The sequence below is a fragment of the Apus apus genome, chromosome 5 (genome assembly GCF_020740795.1).
Source record: "Apus apus isolate bApuApu2 chromosome 5, bApuApu2.pri.cur, whole genome shotgun sequence".
Taxonomy (NCBI): domain Eukaryota; kingdom Metazoa; phylum Chordata; class Aves; order Apodiformes; family Apodidae; genus Apus; species Apus apus.
Window position 1 is genome coordinate 7,182,067 of NC_067286.1, and position 14,112 is coordinate 7,196,178.

Genomic DNA, 14,112 nt, shown 5'->3' on the forward strand with positions numbered 1-14,112 from the left:
TTTTTTATTATTATACATGAGAGAATAAAGGCTTTTTTTACCATCCAGAAACTTACATAGAAATCATTCTTGTCTTCTACTGGCCACCAATTTTAAATTAATGTTTCATTTATAGAATATGTTGTCAACCTCACACCATGAGATTTGTAAGAACAATGTTTGACTTAATAGTTATTCATTATATTTTCTGCACTATCTTATGATTAGCTTGATAAATCTTCACAATGTAAACTACATTTTTTCCCATAAAAAATAGAAGAGAGTTTATTTTTTTTTTCCTTTAGAGCAGTAACACATCTCTAAAAAAAGCAAAGATGTTTCTTAAACTAACTGAAAACAAAACATTTTGCAAGGGTGAAAAATCTATTTTAAAGAGTTTTACTAGCAAAAGGAAGCACAAATTTATAATGTAGGGGAAAAACCTTAGGAAAACATCCCTAGTTTCTTCAGAAGCTTGCAGCATTGATTAAAAAGTATGGCACATATCCAATCTTCTATTCAGTATATGAGATCAATTTTTCATACCCACTGCAGTCAGAGAGGTTGTCTCTAGAGAAAGGATGAATCCATCCTCTGTATGGGGTCAAATACAACTCACAGATGACATTAAACATATTTACAGCTGCTACAGAGAATGTATTGGAATATATTGAATTTTTACCTCATTTCAAGCTTCCCACCCATCCTTTGAGTAGGAACACCCAACCACTGAGGGTTTTCTCTTTGCTCCAAACATATCAGCAGAAAGCAGGCTGGCAGTGACAGGGGGAGAGGACACAGTCTTAGCAGTTTCATCATGCAAGTTAAGGCACTGCAGCTGGCCACAAGGCAGAAATCATCTGTGCAAGTAAAAGGGTTGATAACACTTATTTCCATTCTGGCACACTGATGCAACAGAAATGAAATTGCACTTGCCAAAATTCTATTTGAGGGCAGAATAGATAGCACCATACTGCTTCTTATGCACAACTAGCAACTTTAACTTTTTTTTAATCAACGTTAGATGTCATCTTGATTGTAACCAGGGATCCTAATGACATTTGGTTTTTGTTTGGCCATTGAGTTAACTAGAGTTAGAAGTTAATCTTCAATAAATTTTTATGCTGTAGAAAACATGTAAATAAAAAGGATTACAAAAGAGAAGAAAGCTAAAGAGTACACGTCAGATCCACTCCATAGGGAATTAGGGAGATTAAAAAAATATTGGGGGGAAAATGCAAGAGTTATCTTCACAGAGAAAAGAGAGAATCAGCCATCAGTGTTGCTAACCTACAAAATTTACAAATACTTGTCAAGTTTTACCATCTACAGTGTTATCTAAGTGACCAGTGCCTGACACTCAGAGACATTCCAGAATATGAATAATATTTTTTTAAAAAAAAATATTCATTAAAGCCTTTGTAAAGTTACTTTATTTTAAGAAGGCCTGAGGGGTTTGTGCCAGTCAGTGTTGGTACTGGCTTTCCAAGGTGCTTCTTTTTTTCTGGTAGGCACAGTTAAATTTACCAATGGAACTGAATCATAAGGCAATGAGAGACTAAGTTCAAAATAGGGTCACATGTATATAGGCCTCCTGGATGCTTTTTATGTGCTTCTAAAGCCAATGCACAGAAGCAAAGCAAGTTGTTAGCTTTTGCCTAGTACAGCTTTTGCCCTATCTGTTGAAAAATTATTCTTTGCATCTAGGGGTCACATTATCTTTGGCAAGTGCTTTACTGGGTCATTAAGAAGGAGAGAGGTAGAAAACTGTCCCATTTTTATGAGGAGATCAAAGTCAGCTGTAAAGTCAGTTACAAAAAACCCTTTTCTGGTCATCAGATACAGTTTTTATGCTCTTTATTTCTGTTGTCAACAAAATTACTTTATATAATTCTCTTATTTCATCTTCCTTTAAATATAATTCCTCTGTTATTATTTAAAAAATATCTAATGATCTTTCCCTTCTGAATATCAATAGTAAAATCCAACTGAAAAACGAAAAATAACATCCTGCATACACATGGAATAAAAACCCATACGAAGCATTTTCATTTAAACAGAGATGTTTTCTTATACATTTTCATATTGGCATTTTAATATACATTTGTTTTTTATTCTGCATAACCTTGAAAAGGCATATATTTTAAATGTTATTAGGGTTTGCTTGACTTGCAATAAAATTATAAAAAAAACACATTTCAGAATGAATAACCAGAAAAACTTCATACATACAAAATATGATTTTCAGTGGTCAGTATTTTAAAGCTGGGAAAACAATGTCTAATTTATATGCAGTAGAGACAAAGTTAAAAAAAAAATAAGACCATGCTCCATTGGAGAGTAGTCAGTTGCTTTTGCATGGGTTGTTTACATCTCTCAGCCTCCAACTCATTGAGGCGACCCTATTTAAATGATAGTTGAGCCCTACCTATATGGAAGGGATTTGCCTCAAATCTGCATTTTCCTCTTCTGAACAGCTGGCATTTTCAATATTTTTGCCACCCTCAGAAGGGACCAGTATGAGAGGATCAGTTACTAATTTCAGTGAAAGCAGGATCTCATCTACTGTCCCAAAGTTTGAAGCAATTCAGAGTATTCATCTAAGTGTGGTAAATGAAATCTCTAGAAAGGAAAAAGGGTCTGCATATGCTCACTGTCACAAGGCAATTTGATTGACACTAGTACACCCACTGGTCTTCAGCAATTACAGCTGAAAGCAAAACCAGAAGAACTGTGAGCAGATGGGTAAGCTTTTAAGCAAATATAAAAGTTAAAGGTGACTGCTGTTAGCCTTACTACAGAAATGTTTTCTTCTGGTACAAGCAAAGGGCTAACAAAGTTAGCTATACATGACATGCCTTTCATTTGACAAAAAATATGGTTAAAATTCTGATTCTAAATATGTAAGTAAATGCCTGGACACTTGCAAAGAATCTGAGAATTCTACTGTGACAAATTCTTACAACAAACTAAGGACTTCAGAACACCCAGACCTCCATTTTTGTGCATAAGTGAAAATAAAGCGAAAACACCTCTAAAGAAAAATTAAACAAAAGTTTAAGACAAAAGTGTGGCTTTAAGGCACAATTCTTTGCAAATCAGCATACTGCGTCTTCTGTTTAATGGAATGGAAAGACAGAAATAGAGTGTCCTATGTTTTCAGCATACATTCAATTTTATTCTTGCATCATACTTACTGCTGTCAAATGGGCCTGTACTGACTGAAAAATTATTTAAACTGATGGTCACATTTCAGACAGAAAACAGGTAAGTTTCTCCAGTCAAATGACTTGTCCAATAAAATAAATATACTTAGATAACTTTCAGAGACCAGGATCTGTTCCTGATCATCCTTATTTGTTTCCTTGCATAACACCTGAAGCTGTAGGAGAGGAAGAAGCCCCACAGCTCTACAAAGCTGCAGTGCAGAGATTTTCTGAAAGGTTTTGGTGGAGAAGGCATAAGTCCAGGTCTGCATGTCACTCAATTAAATGAGTAAAAAGCTACCAACTTCAACTAACATCACTTCACTGCAGCTGAGGGTCTGTCCCAGGACATTCAGATACACAGGGGGAGGGACGAGTCAATTGTAAGTATGGATACGTTGAGATCACAGGAAAATCCTATGGATCTCTGGGTCTTCACAAAAGGCTACAGAAGCTACACAGAAGAATAGCTCTTCCTTTTCCTCCCCCAACCCTCCACAAGCAGTAAAGAATGATGCTACTATGGGCTCCTGATCTACATCCACATGGCACAGAGCAAGATACACACAAGTTAAAGATAACAAGACAGCCACTAATTTCTGCAGCAAATTTCCACACTGCAAATGGATTTCTGTATAAAATATACCTCTTTCCAAGTCAACTTGGCTCTGCTCATACATGCTTCTTCAAAAGGTTGCTCATCACTAAGACATTTAGTTAACTTTTTCTCTTCACAACTTACCTACTAGGATTTTTTAATTATTAAATCTTTGGTAATTCTAAATAGGTTCTACCAAGGCTTAGTGAACATCAGAATATAATTGATCATATAAATAATATATTATGTTAATATTACTTACTTTGTTAATCAGATCTGCCTGGGCAGGCATAACAATAGGTGGAAACTGGTGGCCTGGCTGTGTTAGCACTCCAAAAAGGAGCTAAATTATGTAAGGAAAACTAAACAAGATAAAGAAAAAGGAAGTAAGTGTGATAAAATAATTCTGTTTGGAAAACAAATGAAAGATTAAGAATGAAAAAAAAAGGTGATACAAGAAAGTCATTACAAAAGATGGAAAGAATACAGATTTTTAAAAACAAGGTATACATGATTAACTCACAGAATTAGAATAACAAAATCAGCAAGTTTCAATGCTGATATTCCAGATTAGAAATCTACAATTTATACTTCCTGAGTTTGCTTTTTATAGCCATAGAAACCTGTTCAAATCAAAAACTCACACTTCCTAAGATTGTGCAAAAACCACCAGGAATATTCACATGGATGCAAGGGACATGATACCTCATTTCCTCCTAACAGAGTAGCTTTCTAGAGAATTGGTGTCGTGCTGCAGTACGAGGCCAGCACTTTGCATTTGATCTGCTGCTATTTTACTTTCTGTGTGCCATGGCTAACACAACCTCACAGGTGCAAGAACCTGGAGAATCTGGAGTTATGTGGCATTAACTCCATTAATTCTTCACAGCATCTCTGTATGTGTTAGTAAACCACATTGTAAACACACCTTCAGCAGCACTAACAAGGACATAACTTCCCACAATGTTTTCTAACTAACAAATTGCAGGGCTCAGAACAATCCTATATCCTTTCTTTTTTTTCTTTTTTTTTTTTTTTTCCTCCTATATACAAAATTGTTTCTGCAATGCAGCTATTGGGCAAATGCAGAATCTTTTTAAGAAACAAGTCTTGGCATTTAAGTTTATATAAAAAAACCAAATACTTGTTTACTTATTAAAGAAACGCCTTAGAAATAAAAGAGGACACAAGAAAGCTCACTTTCTTGATCATTAAATGTTGTGTCTATATGGAGAACTAGACAGTATGTCAAAGTAAAATGTAACAGATAATATGCTACAAAAAAGTTACAAGATGAATTAAGTTATTTTATATTACAAAGTATCAAAATAACATGTATGGCATATTATTTTAACAACTGGTGTCAAAAGCAAAAAGGGATTTTTCAATAAAAAAGAAAATGCCTATTAATTTTTAAAAGTCATTATTTGTAACCAACTAGGAAACAGCTACTGTAAAGACTTTTAAAATTGTGCTTTATATGGAAATTGATATAAAAATAATATCATTTAACCAAAATCCTATGACACTCAACCTTCATATATATGTTGACAAGATTCTCCAATGGTTTGTTGCCATACAAAAGAGTGGGACAAATTACTTATTTATATATACAAAACATGCTTATAAAGGCCAGCTGCAGGTATTTTTTGGAAAGTGCATTTTAATAAGGTCCTATTGAGTAGGGGAACAAATGGGGAAAAAGTAGTTTGCACTACAGAGTTTAGTGCAAGAGCTTTCTCTTTTTCTAACAACGAAATCAATCATTTGTCCAGACTGTGGGGAGTCAGAGTTAGTTACTGAAAAGAGCTCCATATATAAACAAGTCAATAACTCATTGTGTGTTATTGTTGGACTGAAGAAGTCTGCTTTCAAAAAGCTGCCCCTGCTTCTCTGAGAATGAATGTCACTGTATTCAGGGAGTGAGAGAGGGGTCTTTTGTTTCTAGCTATTGCTGACTGCCATTTATGTATGGGAAAAGGGATGTGGCTGCTAGTTGTCTCAGGAAAACCATCCCATCACCACTGCACAGTTCTACCTTATGGTTGCCCTGGACCTCACTTTTGTAAATGTACTTCTAGAAGAGAATTCACACATTTCATCAAGTTTCTGAATTTACTAATAATATTATTAAATATTCTCTTCATTACATAAAGACAAACCAGCTGAAGGCTAGAGGAAATAAACATATTTGAGCAATTGATTAAAAAGTAAAAGGAACATCCTCTAAATACATTAGCCTAAGGTTTTCTGAATAAAGATCAGTATGTTTAGAAACTCAGCAGCATATGGGTGAACTTTAACAAGTTTTTTATACGATTTCCTGCTTCTTGTTTAAAACATTTGCTGAATCATCTCAATTAAGACTTGGGGTGGGGGGGAATGAAATTACAATGTTATTTTTGCTCACCTGGCTCAGATTGCTTCCTTAGACTACTGCCAAACTAATTAAAGGAAGTTCCCACTGTTGAGGTTTAAGAATAAAATTCAGATGTTCTGCAAACAATGTTGTCATTCCCCAAGGGAACTCAGTGGAGCTACATTCATATCTGTTAAGCTATTCACATGTAGAAGTGTTTTTAAGAGCACACACAGATGTAGTCTAAATTTGTCTGTTTCCACTAACAGTGAAACTAAAAACTTCACTAATTTTAAAATAATTCTTTTTTCATTTAAAAGCATCACTTGACATTCTTTACATTGACTTAAACATTTAAAATTCTTTCTTGTTGAGCCTAACACAACTAGAGGAGAGAGTCACAATCGTTATACCATCTGGTGGAAATAGCACAGGTTCACAGTCCAAAAATAAGCTTTATCCATGTTTCAGAACATTTACTACACTTCCTTCAACTACAGAACATTTTTAAGTAACAGAAATATTTAGAAGAAACTGCATCCTTTTCCCACCAAAAACATTGTGATGACCAATCAGTATTTTTTAGGAGGCAGATCAATAGAAAAGTCCAATGGGAAAAGCCCCTCAGTATAGTTTCAGAGAGTAACACCATGATTGCTCTGTAAAATCCCACCTATTACACAGATCTGCAGCTTGCAGCTGACCCAGACTGTGCAATCAAACATGGCTTTGATGAGCACCATTACTCTTCTGGATTTCCCAAATTCACTGCTCTCCAGCAATGTCTCTCGTGCCTTTGAGCCTCTGTGTGGCTACAGATTCAGGCAGAGCACACTCTAAAGCAAAATTGTATTTTGAAACTTGTAATTTTGAGTTATTTTTTATTCTCAGATACCGAGACAATTTACAGTAGTTCCTTCTGTCTACTGGAGAGCAATGAGATTTTGCATACTGGGGAAAGCAGATGATATCCTGGTGAAAAAAGTAATTTAATAACTCAAATAAGACACAGGAAACTAATCTTCTAAAAGTAACAGTTCCTAAAGCTGAGGATGCATTTAAGATCTTTGTTAAAACTCAGATTTGTGTAGTTTTTCTGAGTAAAAGCAGAGAGAACTCGACTTACACCTTAGCAGTGTTCTAAAGAAAAATCTACCTGCAAAGGCAGGTAGACAATGTCACACCAACCTGGGACTCACGTTACAGCTACAGAAGCACACAGGCAACAATGCAGCCCGGTCTTTATATCCTAAAAGACTATTAAATGTGCCAGTTTGGCAAGAAAAGATATGGTAAACTGGAGGATAAAGATGAATACTTCCCTTTATAAACATGAACAATGATAAAACATTTAAGTTATACAAACATCCTAAGTGCTACTTTTTACCAACATCAGTTCTCATAGTTAAAAAATCAGATCAACATCCCCTCATGAAAGCAAATCTGAGGCTATTTATATATGACAAAAAATGCAAAATGGGCAAAGAATAAAAATATTAGGCAGAAAGAATCTGATTATTCAAGAAAACAGCAATTAGCAATTAATTGGTATCCCTTCTTTCTCTTGTTTCACAAATAAATATTATTATCCCTCTGTGACAGACTTGTATTGCAGAGAATGATTTGTAAAGAATGGAAACAGAGCCAGGTAGAGACCTAATAACTAAATGGTGGGGATAAACATGAACTAGGTACTCAAGTTCACTACCTGGCCCTGTTTTATGGATCTTAAATTATTAGGACGTGGATGTAGTTGAGTTTTAGCCTTCCCTACTCCTCAGTTTCCAGGACTTCGAATACTGCCAAAGGAAGGCACAAAATGCCGAAGACACATCTATTCCCTCTGAAACCACAACTCTCTACTGGGAACTTGAAGCCAGAGTTTTTTATTGCTTGAGTATTGCAATAGCCTAAGATACACTACAGACTTTGGTGCAGGGATGATTTAAGATTGCACAGGAAAATTATCAAGATTTTATGTGAACCTTTTGGAAATCAAATTACCCTCCTCTTGAAAACAAATGTTTGTCCCCAGATAAAAATTGATATTCCTTTTTTAAAGACTTTCCTGGCTCATTCAAACACCAGAGTAGTTCATGACTATCTTACAAGGGACTTAGATAGGTTTAAATGAAGAAAAGAAGTCACTGAGTCACATATGGGATGATTTCATGACCAAACACTTTCAGCTTCCTCTGCGTGAGAATGTGTTTTACAAATATTTTCACTTGAAAAATTCAAACCCAGATAGGGTTTTGGGAATTTATGTTGCTGGTGAGGAAAAATAATAACAATAATCAGTGGGTTTAATTTTTGTATTTTACAAAAGAAATCCACCACTTTGAAGTAGAAAATTTTAAGTTAAAAAAAATAAAATACGGGGGTTTTTTTACCTGAAACAGCATGCTGATTTGACATCTTCAATTTTTCATTATCACAAAATCATACATTTAGAATACTCTGCTTATGGTTAATGCAAACTAGGTACAGAAAATAAACCTTACATCTCAATATGTTGCATCATCACCTACAGACATCAGGAAGAAATTCTTCCTCCAGTGTCCAGAACTGCACAGCTGCCTAGGTGCTCCACAGGGAGGGAGTGTCCCTTGATGGGTAATTACCTGTTACAAGAGGGTCTGATCCAGAGCTTATTGTAGTCATTCCATCCAAATGGGCTTTGGGGAAGGCCCGTAGCCCAGGTGTCTAAATAAATGCTGAAACTGCCTAATTTGCCGTGTTCCCCATCACATCAGGATAGTCACACAATACGTTAAGCACAGGATAAGCACAGATAATATCTCAGCACTATTTTGACTGACAATCACAATTAAGAGTAATTTTAAAACTCCTTTTCCCTGGTCCCTTTCATATAGTAACATCTTAATGATTAGCTTCTCATCATTTTAATATGCATTAAATTTACATTGTTTGTTTCCCATGTACCTTCTTTTCAATATTCACAAATAAAAACTTAAGAGCAACCTAGGCTTTTATTATTATTTGCCTTTCACTATTATATTTGCTTAAAACAAAACTCTCAGAAAGAAGCCACTTCCTTTCTTCTTATGTATCTTCAGTTATTCTTATTTAGGAACATTCTCTTCTATGTTTTATATGATTTAAGCTTCATCTATTATGTGATCAAATAATTGATAAAAAAAATTTTCTGGCATTACAGCCAAATACATTTTGAACAGTATTTTAAAGCACGTAAAACTAAAACATCACAAAAATAACCAACTTCACAATGCTATCCCAAATTTTTTTATGGATGCTATTGCACCACAAACCTAAACTATAATGACATTACCTAAAATATCAGATTTCCCCATACCAAACTAAAGCAGCCATCCAGACTATTTTGATTTTACAATTTTACTTACCACAATTGGTTGTTGTTATGAGTGTCTTTATGAGATTCTGCTACAAAAGTACCTGGGTTGGTCATTAGGGCCTGGCATTACCAGCAAGTACTACTTAAAAATCAAGATATAACCTCAGGTAAAAAGGGAAAAAGCTTATTACAGGGAGGAAAACTGACTGCAGGTATATATTTAAAAAACAAACAAACTAAACAAACAAATAAACAAAAACCTGTTTACTTCTACTTTTGCCATAGCACAGTAATTCCCTTTTGTTTACAAAACCATATGAATTTGATCTAAAAAATCCTTCCCATTTTTATCATGTTTTGCATGTATAATGATAAAAGCTGCCTAACAGATGCAACTCTTATTATGAAAGAGCTACAGACTAAATGAAAGCTACAGACTAAATGTATTTTAAGTCTGAATGTAAGCAAGAAGGTAATAACCATGAAAAATCTAATGTTTCTAGGAATCCATGAATGTTTGTACACAGTTTTGAGATGATGGATTCTATAAAAATTCCTTATATCATTGCTGGAATTAAAAAAAAAAATAAAATAAAAATAATCTTTTTCTTAACTATTAGCTCTTTTTATTTTGTCAGTACTCAGCCTGACCCAGTCTGTGAAGCTGCAAGTTGGCAGCTGTGATTGCAGTACAGATTTCACACAGTGTAATTACTGCAGTGACACTAGGACTGAGAGGTACAAAGAAAAAAAGAGGCCCTACAGGTTATTAGCACTAAACACTGGGAGAAATCAAACAGAGAGTCAATGCGTAATTTCGAGGCCTATCAAGCCTCATCAGGAACAGCAGGGAGGAAAGTGCTTCACTTCATCATCTCACTCTCTGACTTTTGTTGAAAATTACAGTAATTAAAAAAGAGCTAAGTACTTTTCAGGCAAGGGGTCTTTTCTTTACCCATCACCTTTTAGTTGGCTGCTGATTTTGTGTGACCTTTTTCTTGGCTCTGTCTATCGCAGTCAACACAGATCTTTGTTGAATAGCTCTCTAAAACCTAATTACTATCTGCTGGGTGATTCAGTATTGATCAGAAAAGGTGGCACAGCAAAATAAGAGTACCAGCACTGTGGCCCCAGCAATCGAAAAGTAATTCTAGCCCCATAGAAAAGTCCCTTCCATCCCACTTATTAGAAGCAGCTGTGATGTTGCCAAATCGATAGACAACATTGAATTGCTTCTTTGACTAAAAAGCTCTTTTTTTTCCTCCAGAAGTCGGGCACAATCAGTGGCCTCTGACTTCAAAGGACTGTGCCCTAATGCTATATTTGAGTGAATAAATTCCCTGTTGGCAAATATTTCTCAGATCGGAGGGTTAAGATTAAAAATCACTATTTTTATGTAGACATTGTAATTTCACCTCTCTGTGGCATTAAATATAGCTCCAAGTTGTTGCTGCACTCAAATCCTAGCAGAGAATGTCTATCCAGTGTATTTCTAAATGAAAATTATTAGATATTTATAGTCTAAAAGCAATAAAGTGAAGAAGTGTATTTGAATTCTTTATAAGAAAAAGCCTTGCTGAAATACCAAAGCAAATTTTTAGTCACATAGCTAGAAATGATAAGGTTCTTCTCAAATCATAATCTTTTATAGTTACATTTTACTCTGACTGGAAGAAATCCAGCTCTGATTGAGGACAGAATCCATAACTAATATTCAGTGAAATTATGCACTTAAATATATACTGCATAATTTCCTCAAGTATTTTTCTATAGGATGGATTTTAAGTTTGTTACATTTTGCCTAACTTCAAATATACTCCAAAACTTCAAGCATATTCATAATTCCTCATAAATATGCATTTTGTTAAGCTAGAAGTTATCCACCAGGAAAGAAATTACAAAGCATTGAAAAGTACAAGTCATATATGCATAATATTTTGCCCTAATATATTCAGCATCTATGCATAGGAAATTGATCCCAGTGTAGAAACTGAACGTGTGAACTTCTTCACATAATTTTTTCCATGGAATAGACTTAACCTGGGTGGCAAGTAGTGTCTGTGGGGCTGGAAACTACTACACATCATCCCAATGTTGTTTTCTGGATATAAATATATGAGCACAGCTTCATTTAGTGCACATTACAGAACTTCAAGTGAATTTATCTGAAGATATTTACCTTCACCTGTATATAATATGTCAAACCGTTTAACTGCATAAATAATTACATGAAATAGAAAAAATGTTGTCAATTCTGAACTGTATGTTGTCATGACTGCACTACATTGCAGAGATATGCCCAGATTTAGAATACATATTCAAAACTTAAGAGATTAAACCTTTCTGTCTATGACTTAAATCATCTTTCCATCAACACTGCATTTTACCTCATCCTGTCTCCCATATTCCTAACTCTCTACCCCAAGTGGTAAATATTCCCTCCACTCTACCTCTTCTTAATCCCCAGACCTTTTGTATTCCAGCTGGATTTTACTGTCCTTCTTGTGTAGGATGCTGCTCTCCAACAAAGGGATTAGTGAAAGCCAGTTTCTTTGCTCTCACTTCCAATGCCTGGCACCCATAGCAACTTCTGGCAGGCAGTGCAACTGCAGGAAAAGTCTTACGCAGCTGAGAAGACATCCTGAGCTCTGCCTGGAGCTGAGCTATGTGGCTGAGCCAGGTGTACAAGAATTTAAATGATGAATAACCGAGAACCCTAGTTGTATGTGACACAGCCCAAAAAATTCTCATACTGCTGGGATTATACAGGATAATAATGTAAACATGATGCTGAGAAACTATTGTCCACTGAAAATTAAGGAATATTAACAGTTTTCCTTGATTGCCTTTCTTATAAAAACTGACAGAGACCATCTCTGCAATCTACCAGTGTTTAACAGAGAATCATAAAATCTCACAATCTTGTAGGTTGGAAAAGACCTTTAAGATCATCAAGTCCAACCATTAACATGACAAGACACCATATAAAACACATTTTAATCAGAACTACAGCAGGAAAAACAGAAGTAACCTGATATAAATTATTGTCATTACATTGATATAAAGTCAGTGCCTTAGACATTAAAGCTCAGGTGTACTGTTAATTGTCTGAACAGCATGCAAGCAGAAGACATGAAATAAAAGGATGATTGATTTGAAAGGGTGCAAAAGCATTACATGAAAAACAGGAAAACTGAAACTAAGGGCCTGTGATTTTATGCATCTTTGATGGAGAAACTAAAGCAGAAATGTTTCATGAAATGAATGTGTTTTTTAAAAGGGTCTGAAGGCAAAAAAAATGTGGCTATCAAAGAGAAAAGGTGAAGTGTCTGAATATGTGCGATCTTTGTTAGGATTTTTCATACTGAGCAAAGTATTTGCCAGGGAAATTGGGCTGGTGAGTACAGAAGTGAGAATAGCCCAGTTGCAACTGCTGTGGGGAAAGGTTATGAGAGGGGCCAGGCTTACAGAGAAAGCCAAGCCCTTTCATTAGGCCACAGGATATAATGAGAATAAATGAACAAGTATCAACTGAGAATAAGATAGCCTATGCTCATGTAATATGGGATGCTTTGTTCAACTCCTGGTGAACAAAATCTACTTTCTCTAAGTTCATGCCATTTCTCCAGTCCTTAGGTTTAGCCTGAATGATAAACTTATTTTTCTGTTGTTATTTTAAATCATCTCATGAAAAAGCACCACCTCTTTCTTACTTCAAGGTCTGGGGTTTTTTTATGCATTTCTGTCTTTTTGTCTTTTTGTCTTTTTTCTTTTTTTTTTCTTTCTTAATGGCTAAAAATAGTCATCCCACTATATAATGGACACAAAAGACCTTGGGTATAATTTGGTTTATGTACACATTACGCCATTTAAACAAATGAGGGAGGAAGGTAGTTAATGCTGGCAGTTAACGTAATCACCAGGTGTTCTGCAATTGTGAAGAGATCTGTAATTCTCTCCAGTTTCAAAGTTCTCTATACTCACTCTTTCTTTGTTTCTCTCCCAGTACCACCTGCAACAACAGATTAGAACATAATTTTGAGTTTTCATTAATTACATTTAGTGACACTAGAAACTTGGGTTTATCATAGCTAAAATTTTAACTTTGAACAGAGTACCTGAGCATGTGAATATTCTTCACAGGCAAAACGCACTTGTTCATTTCCAGTATTTCTTTGACTTCTGACTCAAAAATAATGCATTCTGGGTTGGACTCTAGGCTAGATTGGACTAGGTAAAGCTTTTCATACCAAGAGTTCTGAATGCTGAAGATAAATTTATATAAATAAATATAAAGAAGTTTTCAGACAATAATTACTGTGGCAAATAACTCAGTTGAACGGAGCAGCAGACATTCCATGTCTGTCAGTTGCAGAACTATTGCTGAGCTTTCAGTTCTGAGAACTTAGCTCAAGACTGGCTTGATTTAAATTATCCTCTCATTAACCTGCACTAGAACCATTCTTCTCTAGCAGTCTAATTTGAGTTTTGAAGTATACGTGGCATACAAAATTACTTATGGCCGGTACCCTTGATGCAGCTTTCTTCTTACTGTGCGTGACAAACTCTCAGACTGTTCCTGGTAATCAAATCAGAACAGTCTTTATTGAGAGATGCAATTAGCTGTCTAGGC